This window comes from Blennius ocellaris (assembly GCF_963422515.1).
Source record: "Blennius ocellaris genome assembly, chromosome: 18".
Classification (NCBI taxonomy): Eukaryota; Metazoa; Chordata; class Actinopteri; order Blenniiformes; family Blenniidae; genus Blennius; species Blennius ocellaris.
In genome coordinates this window covers 18,927,264-18,951,889 of record NC_137667.1, presented here as the reverse complement: position 1 = coordinate 18,951,889, position 24,626 = coordinate 18,927,264, and the positions used below count along the sequence as shown (strand labels likewise).

The 24,626-nt window shown below is 42.9% G+C and overlaps 1 protein-coding gene across 1 annotated transcript in view; it reads left to right on the top strand.

The window, feature by feature from the left end:
* The window catches only part of cd109 (CD109 molecule), a gene marked incomplete at both ends in the record, with an annotated part of 88,437 nt that overhangs the window by 24,670 nt on the left and 39,141 nt on the right, over nucleotides 1–24,626 (top strand). The window lies entirely within an intron of this gene.

The following is a 24,626-nucleotide window of genomic DNA, read 5'->3' as shown; positions in this document are numbered from 1 at the left end:
ATAACTAAAAATAAGAACTGAATCTGATTATTAGTGGCTTTGCACACTGGAAGAGAGAAACAGACTACATTTTCCTGGAAAAGTGGAATTACTTCCTCACAACTAGAAGAAATTAGCTTTTTTTTATCACACATTTTGTTTTTACTTTATTCTTCATTTAGTCTATAAAATGGTTAAATATTGCTGAAATATTCTATTTTATATCTCTAATTGATTCAAGCAAACCACCCTGCACTGACCATCATAGAATACAAGCACTTTCACACCTACAAGCAGTTTAAACCATGTTTCCATGATGTTTCAAGGGAGCATCATTTTTGTGTTTTTGTTTCTGAAAAGTTTTGTCTTTTGAGTCTCACACCAAAGTCTCAACTTCTCACAGTCCTGATGATCACTCGGTGGCAGAAACGGCACTCAGAATAGCTTGAAGGATTTACTATTTGCGCTGTCACCAGCGGATTTTTTAATCAAGCAGGACTGAGCGGCTCCATGAGCAGGTCTCCCATAAACCTGCACACTAAAGCAGGTATGCGCCATAAATCCCGGCGACGATGCAGCGGCTGAGGCGTAAACGGTAACGACGGCGGCCTCCCACTTCAAAGCTGCAGCTTGAACTTTCCATGTGCGGCAAAACTGAGAGGGGTTTGACCCACATGTGCTCGGGGTGGGGGGGGGAGGGTCACGTTCATCGGGGTGGGGAAATGGCTCGTGTCTGTTGCTGGTTTGGGATGTGTGGAGTTCGTACCGGGAGAAAACACTGAATCCTCACCTGCTGATTTGCCCTGGGGGAAGTTTACTGCCCCGTGGGGAGTTTACTGCCCCGTGGGGAGTTTACTGCCCCGGCGTACGACACAGAGCGAGAGCGTCACGGCGCTGCAGCGGGATGAGTTGTTTCTGCTAGACGAGAATCTGACCACGAGCTCTCGTCTGGTGATCGAGTGCAAGATTGAAACCTGTTGATTAAACTGTTGCAAACGCTTCAAATTACACCTCGAATCGTAACTCATTACTATTATCAACATATTTACAGTTACTGGAGTTTCTTTATCTTCGTCGTCAATGAAGCTGAGCCGCCGTCTCTGTCCTGTTCCCTGTGCAGGCTTTTAGCATTAGCATTAGCATTAGCACTAGCATTAGCCAGAGCGGTTGTTTTAACTCAAGGTTGTCAAACTCTGTATAGTTCCGGTTCAACATTTAACCAAATATCACCATCAGTGGGCCTGACCCGTAAACTACTACAAAATTAAAGTAATCCAAGAAAAAAACCCATTTTGTTTTGAAAATGGCCACAACAGCCACAAATATAAATATATCTAAATTATAACTATAACAGACACTTCAGGAATACAATCTGTTTATAGCGATATTCTTTTCACGTGTCCTTCATTTGATATAATTCTGATGTTTTGTACAGACGACTCGTGCCGAAATCAAGTAATGGATACACGATTAAATAATGACTTGAATGTGCCATTGATTCATTAAAATAGGAAGTAAATGCAAAAATCTGTCATCAATTCATTTAAATACCAATTCTTTTCATGCTCCAAATTTTTGTTCACTATTAATTATTAATTATTTCATGGTCTGGTCATAACTTCATTATGGAAATATAAAACGTTATGTTTTTTTTATTGGATTGAATGCCAATGTTCTGGGTAACATACAATAAAATACGTATAGACTCAATGAAGAGTGTCTGAAGTAAATTAATTATCAAGAGAAAATTAGATTCCAATACTTTTGAAGAGAATTATCCGACAGTAGATGGCAGCAGAGCTGCCTGAAGAAACATTCCTCTGCAGTGGGGAAAGTAGGTGTGATTGATATGATGTTCAATCCTTAAAAGTCTGATTCTTTAATGTGTTTTCACATAGACTTTATGTGCAGTGATTAAATAAATAAACGATGAACAGTGAACCCTGAATTCCCTTCATGTGAAGCTGTTCTTCCAGCCAACGTTTTTATTTCCTCTCATCTACCTTAAGGGTCACAGAGCGAGACGGATGAACACACTTTCAAAACATTCACACGTCGGAGCATTTTAACGGTCACCACTGAACCCAAAACACACATTTTGGATAAAAGGAAAGTGGAGGACATGATAACATGAAATATTGTCAAGGTGAGGCCAGAGGACTTGGACTAAAACATTTTTGAACTTCACAGCTCATCCGTGGATCGTTTACACTTTCATGTAATGATGCACTGCATTATCATCGATTTTCTAATTTTGGTTAAATTTATCCATACAACATGTGAGATCATTTGACTTCCACAGACCTTCGACATCCTCCTTTGAGACAGGAAGGAACGGAAGCAATGGACTTCTACTTGGAATTGACAATATTTAAGACAAGTTGGCACTCAAACAATCAAAACATCAGATTTTCAATGATAAGCATGATTTTTGACATGCACATCCATTGAATAGAGGACTTTTTTTAACCTGATCAAATCAGTAGGAACCACACACAGCAAAACCAAACATAATCTGACCGATAGGAAACAAAAAACAAAAAACAAAAATAAAACGCACATTCCTCACAAGATCTGCTGCTTTTTTATTTCTGTTCCCAGCTCCATCAGCAGATGGCAGGCTTGACTTATATATAAAAGAAAACAAAACGGCACCAATCATCCCCACAACCTGGTTTGAACTCGTCAACTTTCAGCAACTTTCCATGACACAAAGGTAAGGGAAAGCTTTGAAGAAGGCTTTTTTACATGAGCTGCATCAGTGGAGGCTGTGAGCTCGTCGAGCCGCTGGTCTTGGACCTGGACCTGGACCTGGACCTGGACCTGGACCTGGACCTGGACCTGGACCTGGACCTGGACCTGGACCTGGACCTGGACCTGCTGGTCAGATGATTTCAGGCCACCTCAATCCAACTATGCTTATATGTGTTTTTGAAGAAAAACTGTGGCCACATATTCCAGAATAAAATACTTTTGACTGCCTTTGATACTGATTCGCAGCTTGAATAGGATTTGGTCTCTGGTTGCAGGCGCCTTGGCTTCCCCTCCTCGTGTCTGATCGCCGCTCCCTGATGTGTTTCACCTGAGCCTGAGTGTGTGACTGTCTGCACCTGGTGGCTTTGGTATATGTGGGTCATCTTCTGAGTGTTCTGGGGCCGATACTACCACACTGGACTTTATCTTATCCAGATAACTTCAAGGATTAACTCTGGGTTCATCTGGCACTGCTTGTCAGGCTTGGCTTGGTGTCTCGGGGTAAACCTGTAGCTTCAGACACGCGAGAGGTTCGTAGCGTTCATGTTTGGATTCGGTGCTGGAGTCCAGCAGCCAGAGAAAACTGTCCGAGAGATGACCAGAAGATCCGGTCATGGCTTGGATCTGCTCAAACACACTGATGATTCCCCTGAGGTGATCAGCCATCCAGTTAGTTTTTTTCTTCAGAGGGCGTTTCCAGCTGTTTTTGCTCCACATTGACCAATTAGATAAATAAATGTCATCTTTCATTAAGCGGACAAGGTTTTGGCTTCGTGCGGTCCATCTTAAGCCCTTAATGCCCTCGTCTGTAAATAATTTGCAGATTGGGCTGTTGGACACTTGCCTTTGTGAAATCTTTTTGTTTTGATATTGTCTGACACTACTGTATTCTGCGTGATACTTTTTGTATCACTGTATCGGCACAGTCCAATCAGACAATAACCATTTCCATTGCGATGTATGGATGGATGGAATGACTGACCCAGTAACGTTTTTCAAAAAGTCTTTGTCAAAGAGCGCTTTTGTCATGTAAACAGAATGCAAGCAAAGTTTTCTGTTTTCACTGGGATGTTGTTTATTCCAGCAGGTTTCCACCACCAGTCGACGTTACGGAGCCAAACACTGACCAATCTACTGACACAACAGTTCTAAACAGGCTCAGTGGGAATCTGGTTAGCGTGTGTATATATATATAAAACTAATGTGTACTTATTGTTTATTTCCCTCATGTTTCAGCATCTTCCTCTCCATACATGTTGCTCCCCGTGCTTCATGACGTGGTTCTGCTGAGCCTCCAGGTCCTGCAGAGGGTGGAAATGAAACGCATGCGCAACTGAATCAAATGACTCATGAGTCAGACACCCGGTTCACGCGGATGAACGACTCAAAAGCCCTTAATTCAGTTTAAGGAGCCGGGTTTTTCATCACTACTCTGCATGTACAATTGCACAGAGAAAGTAATCAGAATGTGTTGATAATGCCCACTAATGCGTAGCAAGCCAAAGTTTTGTGGTCGTTCCTGGCGGCAGTTCTGTAGCAGCAGAGCTAATTATTATTGTTTCCTTTGTGTAAACCCGTTTGCATCAACTGCTGCGTGAACTAATAAAATATCCTGGCTGACCTTTAAACCCACTGAGCCTGTGACCACAGCCTCGTTACTCTTACTGTCGATGTGACGTAACGCTGCAGTTTGTCTTTTTCACGAGACTTTCTACAATTCTGGAGGACGTTCCTTGTGAAACTGTGCAGAGGCCCTTTCTTATGCTTTCACGTTTCCTGAGAAGGTTTGAGCGAGCGACCGCAGTGAGTCGGACCTGTGGCGGCGGCGCGGAGCCGCTCGTCGTGATTTCAGACGGAGAACATGTCGACGTCAGGAGTGGTTCAATATGGTCTGAAACCACTGGAAGCAGAGCCGCTAATGATTTATGTGGTGAAGTTATTGGAATTGGAAATTATTACTTTGCATTGAGTTGCTTTTGCTCCTGTAGGGCACTGGATTCATTATCAGGCGGTAGTGAAGATGAACTTTTGTTCCATGATTTCAGTCATGAGAAGGGATGCACAACCCGCAGCTGACAAAAGTACTGTAAATAATGAATGGACCTAACAAAGACGCTTTTAAGGCCCTGTTAACACAGCGTTTCATCATTCTTTAGTTTTTGTTTCAGAAAAATGTTGCATTTACACAGAAACATGTTGATAACAGTGTCCCTTTTCATGGAAATGCTGAAAACGATGTGCAGGAACAGGTTGGAGCAAACAACTCCTGACACACTCCTTTTGACTCAGGACACAAAACATTATTATTTGTACAAGCTTTTTAATAAACAATAGACTTTATTAATTTTTTTCTTTATCGGAATAAAACTCTCTCATGCTGTTTTTAATCACTTCCACTCTGTGATTCAGTTGAAAATCGCTTATTGAAATGAATTGCACATTACTTTCTTCTATGTCTTGGTGATTTGGGATTTGGGGACATAAAACTACCAGGATGAGCGATCTTACATTTTAATGAAAACATATCTTTCTACTCACACTTCTACTCACCTGCTTTATGCATTACCAAGGACATTCTTGAACAAATGTGTGGAAGAAGTATTACAACAAACTAGTTTTTTCAGTGTATTTATTGCGCAGATTTATCAGGATGTGAATCATGGAAATGAATGCTTGATTAAATTCAAGACAAATAAAAATCAGACATTAATTCATCAGGTCAAAGCTCAGCATGAAGCTTGATAATAAAGCTCTCATTACAATCGGCTGTGTGGCCTTCCAGGACCTTTCAAGACCTGTCAGGACCTTGTGATCCACGGTCGTGAGCTCAGTGTGAAATCTAATGATAGGGACTCTAATCTTTTCGCTCACGTGCTGCGATGCAGCGTCTGGGTTTGGACCCGCACTGCGGCTCAGGACTGTTTTTCCCTGCATGAGCGAGGACGAGACTCAGACTTTGAGGTTTTACTTGGAAACAAATGTTCGACTTCAGAAGCGCTGACGGCTGAGACACAGAAATAAAGAAAGAAGCCAAAACCCAACATCTGTCATCGTGGCGGAGTGGTTGGGGTGGGGTGGGGTTCTCCACTTCTGCCCCTTTCACCTCTACCCCCAACGCTTTCACCCAGAATAAACCTGCAGGAGGTGAAGCGGTTCTAAAAACCAGCTGCTCACATGCGACATTTGAAGGAATTATTTTTAAGTTCCTCCTTATGTTGAAAACTGTCGCCTCGACAGCAGACCACAGTAAAAACTACACTACATGTTGCTCGTATCGGTTTTGATTTCATTATTAAAAAAAAAAACTGCTGCTAGAGATTAAACTTGTGGTTGTTTTTTATATTATTATTGGATGTGCTGGTCTTCACCAGCCCCGATACAAAGGCTGGGCCGTGTACCTGCTCTCATGAGAATAAAACAGCAAGATCCTTTCAATTGAAAGCAATTTTGCATATCTGCTGTCGTTCCTAGAAAATGACTTATTCTAGTTAAGTTAGTAGACTAACATTCAGGGGATGCCCTGCTGGGAGATCTTTTTCTAGGATACCGTCACCAGTATCGGTATCCGGTCCGATCCTGCACAGAGTATCGGTACTCGTAAAAGATCCTCGATAAAATCCGACAAGTATTATGTGACATCATCCATCAGCAATGTCAACATCCTTAACCGCTTCCATATACCTCAAAGAATAGATTACATTATGTGCATTTAGCATCTTGATGCTTATATGTACAAATCTACGTATGAGCCTACACCTTCTATTACTTCTAAATATATCCTTGAATTACTTCTACTGCTATTTGTTTTTGCATATTTCTGTGGTTATATGTGTATTTGTGAATATATGGAAATGTCTGTAGTCTTTGTTACTGCTTGGCCCAGAACCTATGCAGAATATATGAAGTAATAAAGATCTTTCTGAGTCTGAATAATGCAGGATGAGTATAAATCTGCTGTAAATGCTCTTTAAAAATTCTGTTTCTTATTGAATACTCAAAATCTATTGACACACACTCATTGGATACATCACCAAGAACATTTCAGTAAAATATCACTTCAACACATCAGTGTTTATTGGAATTATTTAATATGATATTTTTAACAACCTGCCAAATTTGGTGAAATCATGTATTTCGTTATTTTAAGAATCAGATGCCAAAATTCAGGATGAAAAGTGAAAGCAGCACCATCTTTAACCCAACTATGGAACGGGACAAAGAGGGATGACATCACAGTTTGCGTCGACCTTGTTCATGACGTGACTTCAGCACACATCGTGTCTTCTCTTCGTCAAAAAGCCGCGGCTGCTGCCAGACGACGGAAACCGCCGGAGAGTCGGAGCCAGATTCCCATTAACAGAAGAGCCGGCGTTTATGTTCAGCCGGAGCCCAGCGTGACGCTCAATATACTTAGCTGCCATCGACTTACTAAATCACCAATTAGGAGTAATGAGAAGCAGGCGGCGGTGCTTACTTTTCACCCTCACGTGTCTCCAGTGTGCATGCGAGTGTGAAAAACGGAGTGAAAAAATGAACGCGGCTGGTATTCTGCTTTATCTGACACGGTTCAGTGTCATCGAGTGTCCCGAGAGAGAAGGCAAAAAAAAACCTCAAGCAGATAATAAAGTTCTGAGAAGTGAAGACAGAACCGGGACCCATAAATATGCAAGATTTGGCCGAGCTGACTCAATATTTGCTCCTTGTTTCCCAGAACTACTGTTAAAAGATAAACGCCCCCATTTATCTGCAGTGCCTCATACAGATGTTTGCCCAGAGAGGTGAATTAAAGCCAAGTGAAACTGTATCTCTCGTCTTTGCTGAAAAAGCAATGAATCAAACCTGATTGTAATCCCATCATGTTGAAAGAATAAGTCCAAACTTGAGGCGTAAAGCATTTGTCAAACATAACAACAGAGTGTGAATAAATTAAATGAAGCAGAGGTGAATATTTTGGAAGCTCAGTGGAATTGATTGTAAGTAAAGACGAGGACAAAGTGGCACTGGGAGGCGGAGGAATAATACTATGAATTCATTTCCATGTTTTCATTGCTGTCTGTTGAGGCGCTCAGCTGGTTGAATGGTTGACTGGCTGGATAAATGATTTATAAAAGACATATGGACGTGGACGGAGCCTCGCATCCATCTTCTGTGTTCTCCATGTTTCTAGGAAGCTAGTGGAGTAATACCACCGGTGATCTGTGGGGGCAGTGTTGTGCAGTATCGCTCACGTGTGAAAAGGGCAAACAAGGTCAAAACAATGGTGGATCTTTTAAAATCTTTCCTGCATCTATACCTGTCCTCACAAAAGAGTCTATATTATCTATTTTTAAAACGAAAATGAACACAATTCAGCTGAAAACGGCGGATCTCTTCGTGTATGTAGATACAAGCAGATATGTATATGGGCTGTCGAGCATGAAGCTTGAGCCCCATCAGCTCCCTGGAGCTCTGTAATGTGGCCGCTCCTTCTCAGCCTGAAAATAGGATTGGTCAACGTAGAAAAAAGAAAGAATTTATCCACTAGTTTAGTTTAGTTTATTCCACTTGAGGCGGTGTTTAAGAAGCGTGAAAACGGGATTCCCAGAATGGGGAAATTGTAAATGCTCGTGCCATTCAACCCCCCAGGGCGTGGAATGCAAAGACAGAAAAGACGATCATCAGTGGAAAAAAGATGACGTAATCCCCCCCGCCCCACCCACCGCAGTCCGTGATGTCATCAAGTTTCGATGTGCCCTCTCTTCTTCTGTGTTTTTGGTGTGTTTGGTGAGTCACAGCGCCCCTCAAGGCCTGGCGTGTGTACTACATGCCCTGAAGCCTGGTGTCGAGTCGCGTTCATAGTGACGTGTGGACGGAGGGTTTTTGGAGAAAGCTGGGGAGGAAATAGATAATTTTGGCTCGTGTGGGTGTGGCCTAGTTGAGTTTAGTTTAGTTTAGTTTAAATAAGGGACGTATGGAAGTATGAAGTCCTTAAAGGAGGCATAAATGTTCCCTGAAGGGAGCTGAAACTTACCTAATCCCATCAAAAACCTTTTCTTTTAACCACCTCAGTTTGCAGCACAAAAGCTGAATCACAAAAAGAGCAGCCTCCCTGGACTCTTGTTCAGCTCTTTTGTCTTTGGAGCTGAAAGATGATTGGCTGTGAGAACCAGTGGTGGCGAACTCCTCAGATCCCACAGACAGACTGCAATGTCTGTGGCCAGCTTTAGGGTGCTCTACAACAGAATCACAATATTCTACTGACAAATACTCTCTTTTGTTTGTGTTTCTGTCCTCTTGCTTGTTTTGGTGGAATGTTTTCCAGCTACAGCCAGCGTATAGTTGTAGGAGATTAAAATGTATCCCCAGCTAAGCTTGAGCGAGGGCTTTTTTTTCTTTTCTTTTTTATGGCTTCAGGCCAAGAACAAAAAGCCTCGATCATACTGTTTTTGAGTTTCAGTCTCAATAATCTGAACACAACATTTCCTATACGTCTCAAGTCTATTTTGTCAATTTTCAGACACTAATTCATTCTATTTATAAATGCAGAGTCCAAAGGTCGACATCAAGCACGTCTACAAGTAAACGTCTCCTTATTTCCCACGAAGGTTCGCTTGGACTTCCAATGAACTCCAGGATAATTGAAGTCAGGTAATTGTGGGAATGAACTAATCGCTTAAAGACACAAGTAGTTTAAACCACTTGACATTTATTGGTTATGTGTGACCTTTTAAAAGCTCTAATTGAAACAGTAATGAGAACAGGTGGCGCCAATGGGCAACAATTTGTTATTATGTATGTTATTAGAGAGCAAAAGATGTGAAGTGACTCCGATAGCTGAAGTACGCAGTACTTCTTGAACTGTGCCTGAAACCTAAGTGATCCGACTATCCCCTCATTCATGTCGTCCTTGTTTATGGAGTTCAAGTTCAATGTTTTAGCATGTTTGTTTCAGAAATGTTTTGCATTTACACAATGTTTTTGACATGGAAATGGCAGAAATGTTTAAAATGATGTAGTTCTCATGTTGTGCCACTAGTGGGTGCTGCTGTTGTTTTTGTAAGGGAATAGTACGGCGTAGTGTGTAGAGAACAATATGCGATAAACATTAACAATGGGAGTACAAAGACATTCTCGTGGACAGACGACCAAGGTGGATTGTTATTACAGTAACTGTCAAAATAAAACTATCAAATCCCGGAGACTCTGGACTGGAGGTTACAAAGAAACATAGTTCTCATTGTTCATCTCCTCGTGCATGTGCAGAAGAACTATTTATTATGCCTGTTGTGCACATGTGCAGCATTTCAGAAAGGCGCTTTCCCCATTTCTACTGAGACAGAGTAGGTGATTTTTCAAAAAGTTCCACCTTGGGGCCATTTTCTAAAAAGCAGGAAAAGCTTTGTGTTTTCAATTTTTTTTCTCTTCTCTTAAGTGAAACGGGAGGCAGAGGTTTCAGCCTCCAGGCACCCCTCATGTGGAACCAGCGTCCAGTTTCAGCTCAGGAGGCGGCCACGGTATTTTCATGTTACGCTTAAAACATTCATTTTTAATAAAGCTTACATGTCGAGCTGGTTCAGTTTCTCTTGAAGCTGCTGTCAGTTTAAACAGCTGGGAGACTTTTCTCTCTCTCCATGCACGGATGTCCCACTTTACATGTCACTAACATTTTGCCTCTCTCCTGTCGTCTGTCCTGCCTGCAGGAATCTCTGAGTGGAACTGGAAGTCGGTGGTCTGAGCCTCCGTCACGTCTGCAGCGTGTGGATTGAAAACAAGTTTGTTGCTTGTTGCTCTCTTTTTTTTTTTTTTTTTTTTCCATTTCTTTCTCTTTCTATCCTCTAACCCAAACCAGAAGAGTGACGTTTTAACCGTTTGATGTCTCCCCTCTGCTTTCGTGTGAACGAAGAGCCCAAATGACTTGGCCGCTACGGTGAAGATGCTCAGTAAGTAATCCCTCATATGGCCAACAGGAGCCCTCAGGTCCATCTGAGGTTAAAGACGAGACGGGCAGACGGACTCACCTCGTATTTATGGGAGCTTTGCAATGATTTGTGACGTCTTGGGAGTCGGCCTCGGGAACATCCATCAGTTGCCTACTTTGACTGTAGATTATCGTGCGTCAGAAAATCCTCAAAGACAGAAAACTGGACGGCGTGATTTTCCAAGGAGGATGCACAACTCGCCACGTGTCGCTGCCGCAGGATGCTTGATTCGACAGAACGATGTTGTCTGAGAAATTTTGCAAACATCTGAGCTCCATGTGGAAGGTGAAGCCTGCAGAGGCAGACCCTGGAAATACCACAGGATCTACCTCAGTGCAGGAAGAGTAAACTGACCTCAGAGCAGCGAACGCTGAGATCAGAGGGGACTTCACAGCTGCACCCAGTCAAAGAGCCGACTTCAGGATCAAACCGCAGACAGTCTTGCAACACAGCTTTGAACGGGATATTTGTTGGTTTGCAGTATTTTAGACCCCGTTGACACGGCAACATTGACATGACAAAAAAAAAAAAAAAAAAACTTTTCTGAGACTCTGCTTCTGCGCTTGTGGACCGCAGCTGTAGAAAAGAGTTGCCAAGGTGGAAAATGGTCCCTCTCGGCAGAAACAGGGAGAAAATGCTACTTTTTGAAAACGTTCCATCTCCATGGAAGCCGTGAAATCACAAGTTTTTTCTAAAGCTGCAACTGCTTCTGCACACTATGGCTGTAGTAAACTGTTCTTCTGCACATGCTCAGTGGATGCAGTCACCGTAAGAACAGTCCAAATTAGTCGTCTGTCCATATGAAGTGTTCTCCCATTGTTAATGTTTATTGTTCTCCACTGCATGTGTGTGTGTGTGTGGTTTCATTACAAAACCAAACAACAGCACCCACTAGTGGCCCGACAAAAATTACATAGTTTTCAACATTTCTACCTTTTTCTAAAATGAAAATGCAACACCAAAGTGCTTTAGGGGTTTATTTCTGGTTGTTATTGTTGGTGTTTCTCAGTTCCTGTGTGGGTCTTAGTCTTTGTTTCCATTTTTCCAGCGACTCTTGGTCATTCTCCGTCAATTTTTCTTTTTCTTTTTCAGTCATTCGGATCTCCGTTTTTTTCTTGCTGGAAATAAAGATGAACTTCTGTTCCACCTGCGATGGCAGCATGAAATGACACATAATTCGTACTTTTTGTCCGGAATACATCTTTGTCATTCTTTTGCTAAAATAAATTATCTGCTTGAAATGATCAGCTCTGCCTGAAATTTCTCTCTGCAATTGGTCAGATTCAGCCAAGACAAGGCTATTGAAGTGACACACAGATGTAGAACATAAACATATCTGTTGAGTTAACGAGTTTATAATCACCTTCAAAGTATGACCTATGTAATCTCTTGGACGTCTACTGAACACATATGCCCTCCGTGCTGCACGCACACATTTCTGGAAAATGTTTTATTTATATGTTGATGAAAATTGACGCGTTCTCTACTGTTTGGCTTCACTGTAGTGTTTTGGAAACTCAGAGCTGGGTGCGGGGGTCCGCCGGGGTGGACTGGGGCAAAAAAATGTTTTGGCCCAGACCGGCCCACAACATTATCGGTTGACTGAATCAAGCACGGATTCTCGAAGGCAAAGACTTAAACTGACAAAGAGGTCAAATTTGGGCGGGTGGACACGGGACGATTAAGATTAACACTGTTATTCAAGGGAGATTCGTGTTTTTGTAACACTGAACGCTACAAATATTACTGTGTAATTATCTCCATATATATATATAGATATATATTGGCTGGCCGAGAAGCGAGATAAACTTAGGGTACACTGTATTGATACATGAGTTACAACAACGTCCTTCCTCAGTCCTAAATCATGTGTTTGAGGGGAAGTGGCAGATATAAAGTGTGTTTGTTGTGTGGTCGCCCGCCTTCACCCACAATGCTCAGCTGGATAAAACCATACAGAACATAGATAGATGGATGATTTATTCTCAAAAATAGTATAAATACAAAATCACTGCATTTAACAGCAGCTGAGGAAACAACAAAAAATTATTGAAGGATTTCATATTACGATTTGGAAGTTCCACGTCAATGTTTCAATTCCTTCACTTTGTCATGTTGCAGTCACTGGCTGCGTCGGTGCAGGTGCTCTAAGGCAGTGTTTTTCAACCTGTTTTGAGCCAAGGCACAGTTTTTTCTTTGGAAAAATCTGGAGGCACACCACCACCTGAAAATGGTAACATTTTAAACTCTGTAGCCTATATTAACAATATAAAGTCATTCTCATCAATGCTTTATCAACAGGAATCAAATAAATACAGAAAAAAGGTATTTCCCAATTTATTTTTTTAATTTTTACTCCCTCAGTGTGAAACCTGGACCTGATGGATGAAGAGCTGAGATCCTGGTTCACATTCTTCCTCTTCAAAAACTTCTCCATCACTGTCACTGACACAGTACTTTGATACAAGATGGTAGCAGGAGGTGGTGGAGATTAACCAGACTGACGTCAGTTAAAGCCCCGTTTCCACCGCATTAAAAGTTTCGATTTCACGGGCAAAGTTCTGTGCTGCCATCTATTGGCGAAGAGTATTGTAGCGATCACGGAGTTGGTCGCTGCAGGGCATGATGGGAGTTCAGGTTATGTGTTGCCGGAGGTTATTGAGGGTTGTTGTGTGTTGATTTGTGCTTGTGTTGTGTTTTTGTTGCTCGGTTCAGATAGTTAATTATTTCGTCTAGTTTGGTTTGGTTTGTTGGATGTTGGTGTGCAACCATGAGTGAGAAATGTGCTGTGTGGAGTGTCATCCTGTTATGAAGTTCCAGTTGCGTTTGTTCACGTCAAAATAAAAGACTCTGGTGATCACCTGGCAGAAAATAATCTTGACTCAGAGCAAGTCTTCCCCGGCGCTTGCCACAGTATTAATACATGATTACTCTGCACACTGCTCTCACAGCTGACAGCGGCTGTTAGAGTAAATGTTTTTTTAAGAAAAAAAGTGACATTGGATACTTTCCCACGGCACACCTGACTATATCTCGCGGAACACCAGTGTGCCGTTCCTGTGAGGAGAGCCGCCACTGCAGCGTCCGCCTGTCTTCCATCTTTTAGCCAGGATTAAAAATTAACTGCAGCCTCTATCAACCCAGTGAGCCGGTGGTCTGCTTCAGGCCACTTCCTCTCCCGGAGACAACGGGGCTATTTCCTGCCGGGGGGAGGGGGGGGGACAATCACTGTATGACATGAAGGTTTCTCCATGAAACGACGCCTCCTGTGACTCACCTGGTTTTGTTTCGGGCCGTCGTCAAGGTGTGGTCGATCGGATCTTTACGCAGGTGCACAGCGCCGTTGTCGCTCATGTTGCACGAGATGCGAAGTGAATAAAAGTAGTAAATAAAACAAAAGATATGAAGTCCTTTATATTGAGAAATATCAGCTCAAATGGATTGAATTTCCTGTTTTATGCGTTTTATTACGCTTGTAGGAATAAATCTGAGGCCGGACTGTGTGGAAGTGACTCCAAAATGCAACATTTGCCATGTTAAATACAGCTGAAAGTTTATTAAAGCTACTATCTGTATCTAGCCTTTCATTATTGACGGTGGAAGGTGCAGGAGGCCTTCAATCGGGGACCCGTTGTCCATCCCCCAGAGACACCGGTCCACCGGGACAGTGCCCGGTATGCCAGATGGCCAGTCCACCCCCGGGGTCCGCCGTTGGTGAAATATTGGGAACTGCAGCACTTGTTTCAGCTGTGAGCAGATCTTCTGCAGGACTTGGGCAATTATCCTCACAGATATTCATTTATAAAACTAGATCTCTTTGGTGTGCAAGATAAAATATCATAGATTCAGCATTTAATGGACATGCAAGGTACTGTTCTGTTCTGGGGGGTCGGGTTCATCATCCTCATGAGTCTAATTTCATCATTACTGTAATTAGAAAACAAGGAAGTGAACAACAATGACTAAGTGGATGTGGAAGAAGACAAAGAAAGAAAAAAGGGGCCCAAACACGTGGTTTTCACATCTGGCTCAAACAATTTCCACAGTTCTATTGAGTTTATGACCCTGATCTTATGAAGCAGGATGAAGAATTCATTTGACAAGACAGACCTTTTTTTTTTTCTTCTTCTTCTTTTGTTTCTGCTCTGGTTAACTTCCTAATTTCTCACAGTGCGTCAGTTCAAGATGTCGTGACGTAATGTGAACCATATTTCCTTGATTTGGAGCTGCGGCTTTTGCTGACCACCTCGAGAATGCCAAGGTTGATGGTTCGATCCCCCATTTAGGGCCTCCCCATAGTCCAAGGCGTCTCACAGCAATGCTCTCAATGCCAAGTTCCAAGTCTTTTACTATCAGACCACACATCCACCGTGACAGAGGTGAACAGTAAACCATCTGTTACAAAGCTACAGATGTTTCGGCCTCATCTACACAATGGTTTTGAGTGAAAAAGGATCTTTTTTTTTATGGCATTTTGAGGGCCTGTTTACACGATGATGGTGCTCGGAGTCACTGAAACAATAACGGTGAGTACACAAAACTATTTTCATTTAAAAATCTGTAGAGATATTTGGTATTTGTCATTAAGTTGATACATTTCAACGCAGTAAGAGCAGTGATCAGGTGCACAGACATTCTACAATCATGGTGGATCAGTCTGATGGCCAAGGAGACCTGTTTGTGGATCAGATCATAAGCAGATTAAACAGGTCCGGTCCAGGATGTGGACTGGACCAAAGTGACTCAGACTGACTCGCTTTTTCTGCAGTTTATTTCTGCTCGGGACAAACAGGGTTCGGTACACAGAGTATAAATCCAACAGACAGACGGGCACAAGTCAAAACTGAGACTAACCAGACGTGACGAGGCAAACGACAGGGAAAAATCCGGGGCAGACGACGACACGAGAGACGAGACTGTGGACCAAACATTTACCAAAGCAGGCAGAGGCCAGACTACCGACTCAGCACAAAGGAAGACCTGAGGGAGACGCGGGATCACCAATTACAACCACAGATTTTTCCTCTTATCATCAGACAGTCTGACATTTACCACGCTGTCCTACCTCCAAGCGTCGACTGGAACCCGGTGGACGAATCATGTAAATTACTTTCCTCTTTGGCTGCTTTTAAAACTAAAACATTTCATTTTTCCCCCCCTTTCTAAATAGGAGTCCCTCGTCTCTGATTTCATATGTTGTGACTGTTTTAATTAAATCCTTTGTTTGTTTCCACTGCTTGTGCCTTTCTTATTGTTATTTTCATTACTGTAATGTTTATTGATGGGGATGATTTCATAAAAGCCCACTGGCCTTCTTTCTTCTCCAGGAGAGTCGTAATTATATTCTTAGTTTGTGAAAATGAAGGGGAAAAAAATCGAAAACTTTCTTGGTCCAGAAGTTTCTTGAGTGATTGAAACAAATATAGCAGTTTGTTTTTTCAAACATTATGACAGCATGATTTTGTTTTTTTGTTAGGACAACCACAGAGAGGAAGGAAACCACACACATTCACCCCGAGGGGCAATTCTAGGGTCGCCAACCAAATTCTTGTCATTGGACTGTGGGAGGAACAGGAGACACACACACACACACGCACGCACGCACGCACACACACACACACACACACACACACACACACACACACACACACACACACACACTGGGTCAAACGTATAACATTTGACTTATAGACTACATTAACGTCGTTCATTCTGCTATTCTACACGATTGCCACTCATTTACAGCATTTTATTTCTCTCATTCTGTGATGAGCTCCACCTTTTGGAAACCGTCTTTCCTACCCGTCTGTTTCGATCTGCGCCGAAGAAGGAATCCTGCACGTCTCGTCGGCGGTTGCACGCGTACGCCGCGGAGCCAGCTGTTTACACACAGCGACCTGGAATAACCCACGTGTACATGCACACACGCAACACACACTGCAGGTCTCTGAAAGGCTTCGGTACGTGTGTTTAGTCGTAAAAGCTGTCAGATTGACTCAGACGACGAAAAAAAAAAAAAAGGTTATGTCTGTGTGGTGAAGGGACATAGAAAATGAAAAGAATTGTTTAAAATCGAGAAGCTTTAAGATGTGGCGCGTTGTTCTTTTTACCCTGGATTCCTCTGCGCAGACCTCTGCAGCCTGGATTCAGGATTAGAGGTTAACCACACAGAGCAGAAGCTGGATGGCTTTCTGTCCTGTCATCAGCAAGACGTTCTCCCGAACGGCAGCTAATAACACGAGTCGGGCCTCAGCAGCGACGAGCTCCAGTGAGTGATGACTCTGAACTGTGTGCACTCCTTCAAAACTCCGGGTGTCGTTTGAAACCGTGGAGCCACGGTGGCTATGGGGCCAGCCCACCACCGTTAAACCTGAGAACGTGAAATCCTATGAGGCGTCTGCAAAAGACGTAAAGTCACCTGGAAAACACCGCGAAATAATGAATCAGTTTTGAGTATATAAAACCTTGCACACTGAGTTTAAGTCAAATGAATTGAGTGCAGTGATTTTAAAATTGCAGGTTTCCATGAGACAAATGAGAGTCGTGTGGGGTTCCCATGTCCTCCCTGTGTTTGGTGGGATCGCCTCAATCCCCTGCAGCCACGACCTGGACGAAACGTGTTAAAATACAGTTTGCGTTCGTCTTCCTGAACACGCAACTGTGTTACATCAACTCGAATCCAATTCCCCGGCAACACTTAAATCTGGAATCTTCCAGGTTTTGATTCATGTGTATCGTGTGGTTTTTCTAGTTACAGGAGAGCTACAAGTTTCCGTGAATTAATCCTGCGTTTCCTGCCAGAGATGATCTCATGTGTCTGCCTGTTGGAAGGATTAAAAGTGGTCGTGTAGAGCAGCAGCGGTAGTTGCAGCTTGGATGTTAACCTGCCGCACATGTGAAAGTAATCACCGTCTGTACGACGATCTTTATTCAGCATATGAACAGTGAGCATCACCGACCTGAGTGAAGTCACTCATTTCATAAAAGGATGAGCCAGGGAAGTTTTTCAATGGTTTTAAACTTGTTTACACGACAAGGTTTCAAGTAAAAACCCATTTCAGAAAAGTTTTGCATTTACATGGCAACGGTTTGAAAATAATGGCCACGAGGGGGAGCTGTTGGTTGTCCGTGTAATAACACAACACACACACACACATGCAGCAGAGAACAATACCTGATAAAACATTAACAATGGGAAGATGAAGGCGTTCAAATGGACAGACGTGAGCAAATGTGTGAATGTGATTAAGTAAAGTGCTATGAAGACCTCTTTTCCACCTCAGTGGTGGAAAAGAGCTACATAAGTGAAATCCATTTACCATCTTGTATGTGCAGAAGAACTATTTACTCTGGTCGTGCTGAGCATGGCCAGTGGAAACATTTTGGAAAAGTTGCATTTCCCACCGTCTGTACGACGTCGAGCGTTTTCATAAAGTTGTGTTTTTGGTGGTTCTCAGAACCGTCGTCATGTCGACGGACACTAAAATCACAAGTTTTTCTTTTTCACTTGAAAACGTCATGGAAATGAGGCTTTAATTGACACAGGGTGTTTACTGTACGTTTGGCTGTTTGATGGTGTTATTACCTCTGCCAAGGAAATTTGACTGAGAGCGTTAGGTTTTCGTCTGCGTGTATTTATTTATTGGTGTGTATGTATGTATGTATGTATGTATGTATGTATGTATGTATGTATGTATGTATGTATGTATGTATGTATGTATGTATGTATGTATGTATGTATGTATGTATATATGTATATATGTATATAACCAACCTTTCACAAAAACTATTAACCCGAATTGCATGAAATTTGAAATCAATCGGATTTTTCGGTTAATGGTTTACGATTTACTTTTTAGGTAATTAAACCAGCCTGAGCAGCTCTATCTAGACAGTAACACGATTTTCGAGATTAAACCAGTCTGAGCAGCTCTATCTAGAAAGTAAGATTTTCAAGCAGGCTGTGACTGAGAGAGTTCCTTCTAACACTTTGCACACAACACAATTCATTTTTTTCCTCTGTGGCCACCTGTTATGAAACAATCATTGTTGTAAATTAACATTTTAATACATTCATTGACTTGCTATTTCTTGCAAGTTTCTTCACTTTTCCTTCATGCTTGGAATTCAGACGTTTTCAATTTCACAATCATGGATGCATGGTGCATGGAAATAATTTGTGGTGGTTCAATCAGTCTTTAGCACGTTTTGATGTCGACATAGCGACGGGTCTCCTCTGAATTGCCTGTAGGTGTAAATGAGGCCTCAACATTACAATATGAGCACAGATGTACTCACCCATGTATTTAGTTATGTTTCAGAAACTCAACTGCTTTGCCAAAGATGTAAAATAAAAAATAAAAAACACATGTAATGAACCTTTAAGAAAGATGTGAAATAACGACGAGGTGTGTCCCCTGGAAAATGTCGTACATCCCAATTATGGGCCGTTAGCAACATGTCGGACGCGCGGCTCTGTGATCGTCGCTCTGACTTAAAACATGTTCACACACAGAGGGAAGCGGCTCTCCTCACGCTGCCGACTTTGATTGCCAGCTCTTTTTTTTAATTTTTTTTATTGACGTTGGGGCTTTCCAATCGCCCGAGGTGTTTGAATATTTTCCAGTACGAGCTACATAAGCTCTCACTTAAAGAAAAAAAAAACAAAAAAAACAAAGCAACACTATGCAGGTGTTAAATTTACAGTCAACCTAATCCTGAGCCGATAAGCCTCTCTTGTGGGGCTCAGCTGCAGGGAAAAGCTCTGCTCCTTATTAATAATCACTATCGCATTACCTAATTTATGGTATTAGTGCATTCTTTGTAAAGTGCCATAATTACAAAATAACCAGTGGTACATTCCCAGAATCCCTTTCTGCTGTGATCACAGAGTCGAGCTGTCATTGTTTTCCCTTCAGAGCCGTTTATTGAAAATATTCCTGAAGCAACAATGAAGGAAAGATGCCAGTTTGAGTTTATGTGCTGCGCCTTTGACGAGGGAGTTCATCATAAAACCAATTAAGGGCTCAGTTTAAGCATGAAAACAAATCTTCTACACGCGTTTGGACCAAGGTCCAGTCTGTAATATTTCATCAGGAGACTTTTTGTATTTTGCAGCTTTTCGTTGGCTCAACAGACCGCCTCCTCCTCCTCCTCCTCCTCTCCCTCCTCCTGCAGCTGTAAGATGATGGCATTCAAATCCCACAGTTTGAATCCGGCAGGCACTTGGGTTGAATCATACTTAATGACCGATGGTTCCATGTGATACGGTGTCCACAAGCCTTCAACTCCCAAGCATGTTGGGGGAAAAATGGTTTTGTGGCACAGTTTAAAACCACCACCCTGAACTCATCCACCAAGTTGACACTCGTATCCACCAGAGTGGATTTACAAGACGCTTGAGACAGAAACGTGTGGGATCCGGCTCAACACATGCGTTTAAAGTTGCATCACCTGCGGAGTTAACGTATTAGTAATGACAGTCATAAACGCTGAATAATCCCAATAATCCGTCTTCTGTACTGTTTTTTTTTTTTTCCCCCCAACTTATGGTCCTGAGCTGCTGGAAATGGTCACACAAACTCATGTTTAATCAACTTTAACTGTGTGTTTTTGGACTGGACAAGGAAATCCAACATGAAGACTGCACACAGAGAAGCCACCAAACCAAACCCGGACTCAAACCGTGGACCTTCTCATCATGCGGCCAGCGTTGACCGTTACGTCACTGTGCTGCCCGGTGTCAAAGGAGGAGTCAGGAGGTGTCAGGAGGAGTTCAGAGCAGGTCAGGAGGAGTGAGGAGGTTAGGAGGAGTTAGGAGGTCAGGATCAGTCAGGAGGAGTTAGGAGGTAAGGAGGAGTTAGCAGGTCAGGAGGAGTGAATAAGTCAAGGAGGAGTTAGTAGGTCAGGAGGAATTAGGAGGTCAGAGGAATTAGGAACAGGTCAGGATGAGGTCTGGAGGCATTAGGAGGTCAGGAAGAGTTAGGAGGAGTTAGGACCAGCTCAGGAGGAGGTCAGGAGGAGTTAGGAGGTCAAGAGGAGTTCATAGCAGGTCAGGAGGAGTTAATAGGTCAGGAGGAGGTCAAGAGGAGTTCAGAGCAGGTCAGGAGGAGTTAATAGGTCAGGAAGAGGTCAGGAGGAGGTCAAGATGAGTTCAGGAGGAGATCAGAAGGAGTTAGGAGGTCAGGGTCAGTCAGGAGGAATTAGGAACAGGTCAGGAGGAGGTCTGGAGGCATTAGGAGGTCAGGAAGAGTTAGGAGCAGGTAAGGAGAAGTTAGGAGGTCAAGAGGAGTTCAGAGCAGGTCAGGAGGAGGTCAGGAGGAGTTAGGGGGTCAGGAGGAGGTCAAGATGAGGTCAGGAGGAGGTCAGGAGGAGATCAGGAGGAGGTCAGGAGGAGTTAGAAGGTCAGGAGGTCAAGAGGAGGTCAAGAGGAGGTCAGGAGGAGGTCAAGATGAGGTCAGGAGGAGATCAGGAGGAGGTCAAGAGGAGGTCAGGAGGAGGTCAAGATGAGGTCAGGAGGAGGTCAAGAGGAGGTCAGGAGGAGGTCAAGAGGAGGTCAGGAGGAGGTCAAGATGAGGACATTAAACATATTTCTAAAAATAAAAACAGCACTACCAATATTTTCTTTTCCTTCGCCTCCAGCTGAAACCAGCAGCAGGTCCACTGTAACGTTGTTCTCATGACTGAAGCTTCTGCGTCATCAAAAGTCTTTGTGCTTCATGAATGTCACAATGAAACATCTGCTGGTTTCAGACAAACGGCGACGCCTGTGAATCCCATCAGTTCCAGCAGGAAACCGGCCAGTCTCAATCTGACCAGGTCTCTTGAGTCGCCGGGCAAGACGGTCTCAAACTGCAGGGGGTCCGAAGGATCGGAGGCCTTCCGCAGGATCCCAGTGCTCCTCAGAGGACAGACTCATAAATTTTAGCTTCTGACGAATCCTCTGCTGAAACACCAGCACTGGGTTGCTTCAGGATCTCATGTGACGACGCTATAAAACATTCCAGCTGCAGGATTCAGGCTGAAGGATGTCAAACCTGCGAGTGAAACACAAAGCTCTGGATTTGAACTTCAGCTGCATCCCGGCACAGTTCCAGACAAGCAGCAAGTGACAGCAATGACAGAAATATTGTTATCTGAACATAGTCGTCATACTTCTGATGATTTCGACGAGTCGTACCCGCGGGGCATCCCGAGCTGGGAGATGGATGAGGGAGATATTTACGCCCTGGAAAACAGGGAAAGGACTTTACTTATGTAGGCACGTTTGAAAACGCGCTTTGGATGAGTCATCACATTCACACGTCAGCGCTGATGGATGTTATGCAAACTGTTCACAGTGTCTCACATGGAGACGGAGGATTGTCCCTCCAGACTTTTATTGCATTTTTGCCCTCGCTGGCCTGAGGCGAACTGCAGCTGATCGATCGGTCCATCACAGAACACGATCAATTCCCACTCTGTAGTTTTGGCATTTGGGCATTGAAACAAATGTGAAGACGTTTGCGATCCGAATTGTTATCGGAAATGTGTTTTCTTGTGTTAAGATGTTGCACATGGGACGGGAGACTTTAGCATCGGGGCTTTCCTGTTTATCTGTTTGTCAAGCTCCTGTTGTGTTGTGGTCTCAACACCGACAGCGGCCATCTTAAAATTCCAGTAACTATAGGGGGGCGGGGCTTAGCCAGCAGTCACTTTGACTCAATGTGCCATATTGTGGTGCGAACTGGTACTGCTGGACTAAACTAGCTGACTTTGGTAGTTAGTTATGTTACCAAAACTGTCAGTTTTGGTAACATAACAGCTGCGTTATGTTCATTTAGTTGTTTTAACTTTAAATGCCTTTTCTGTTCAATCAACAAATTAAAAAAGCAGAGTAGAATTGACCACATTTCAGAAAACAAGGTTGAGCTGTTCTGTCTGGCACTGCCACGTGAATAAATGAATAAAAACTCAAGTCTTCTACTGATATTAATTTGGTGGTTTTCTGCAGATGATTGGAACGTGAGCAGGACTCTCCCAACTGGTAACTTTACGACTTCCAAGATGCTCAGACACTATTTGTTTTGCTTGTTCAGCTGATCACGGAAGCTGAACTGTGAGTCGGTTGCGGTTATCGGCTCCGGCTGCCGGAGACTCTAACAGTGGGAGAGGCAGGTGGTTTGTTGATTGCTGATTCCTGGTCTTCGGTCTGGGATTCGTCACGGGGTTACCCGCTGAGGTGAACCCATCCAGGAGGAGCGGAGGACTGCCACGGCTTGGTCGGTGATGGAAACAGTTTGGTTGGTGGTTTTGTAATGAACTCAGCTGAGTGTGATTCAGCGACGTGGCCAAGGGGGAAAGATTTCAGGGAACGCTGGGAAACCGTCAAGTGAACCAGTGGCGTCGCGGCGGCCCGGGCGGAGGGCAACCTGTGGGAAAACAACGGCGACCCACCAGTCGCTGCTACGCCTTTTATGAGGTTTCGTGTTGATGGAAGTCTACATTTACCCAGCATGCAATGTCCTTGGTGAGTATGTTTTTCTAATTCTGACAACACTGCACGTGTGTGTGTGCGTGTGTGTGTGAAAAACGTTTACAAAATGACATTAAAATCATAAATAATAGCCTATTACATACATGCAGGCAATCATAGGAACAAATATTACTATAATAAAGCTGCAGCACACTTTAATTTATTAAGCACAATTCTTTTGACTTCCAAAAACTGGTAGAATTCAAGGAACCATAGATTCCAATTATTTAGTGTCAAAGCAAAAAGTAAAAAATCTGATGTTTTAAAATGTTTGTCATTGATAATTATGTTTAATTAGATTTTGTGTATTCACTGTGAGCAGCACAATTAGAAACACTTTTTTTTTTTTTTGGGAATGACACTGAAAGAAATAATTTTATCAAAAAATGATCATCTTTTTAAATAAGTGATTTATTTCTGGTTTTCCCAAAATGTAAAGTTTAATCACTGTGTGTTTTGTTATGAAATTCAGTGAGGGTTCTAAAATGTATTTAATTTCTAAAATCAAGTAGTCAAAAATAAATAAATGCAAAATATTACCATTGTCAAACAGTTACTTTAATATGATTTTTTTCTTTTTATATTGCCATAATGATCACAAATGTTTCAGTCTAATTCAGTGTGAGCAAATAATCAAAACATTTATTTATTTTTCTCACGAAATCAACAAAAATATGATGCAATAAATTAACCAATAAAACATCGTGTCATATTATAAAATTTGTGATGAGGGGGATTAAGTCCTAACCAAGCTGACGTGTCTTCAGGTTAAAGGTCAAACGGGAGGTTTTGGAGTCCTGGTGGTCCTGACAAGACGTGTGAAGGTAGAAAGGCTCCGCCCACCCCGCAAACTGAAGGTCATGTTGTTGTTCATCCGGCCCGAGGCCAAACCTGCTGCGCTTCATTTATTCCGATCCTCTGAAGCGGAGTGGAAAGTCGGCGTGTTTTACACTCTGTTCTATTCGGAGCCCTGTAATCTTTACATTTTCGACGGTGACGAGTGAGAACAGCTATGATTTCAGTCTGTCATTTCTCACCTGAGCTCAGATTGATTTCCCCCTCCGGGGCCTCCGTCGGGTTCAGCTCATTTCCAACCAGGACGACTTGCAGAGACTGGAACTCGTTGCAGAGAAGTGATCAGACTCACTGGGCTGTTTTATCATTACTGAGGTGGTGCAATGGCCCTTTTATTGTGTACAAATGTGCCATGCAACGTTTCAAAAAAACGTTCTAACTTTGTCTCCATGAAAACGGGGAGAAATCTCAAATCTTTTTTAAAATGCTACAACTCCATCTCCATGGAAACTGTGGGGGGGATGGTTTCAGCAGCACCCACTAGTGGCCCAACATGCTAACTACATCATTTCCAGTGTAAATGTGAAACATTTCTGAAGCAAAGACAAACAAAAAAAAAAAAAAAC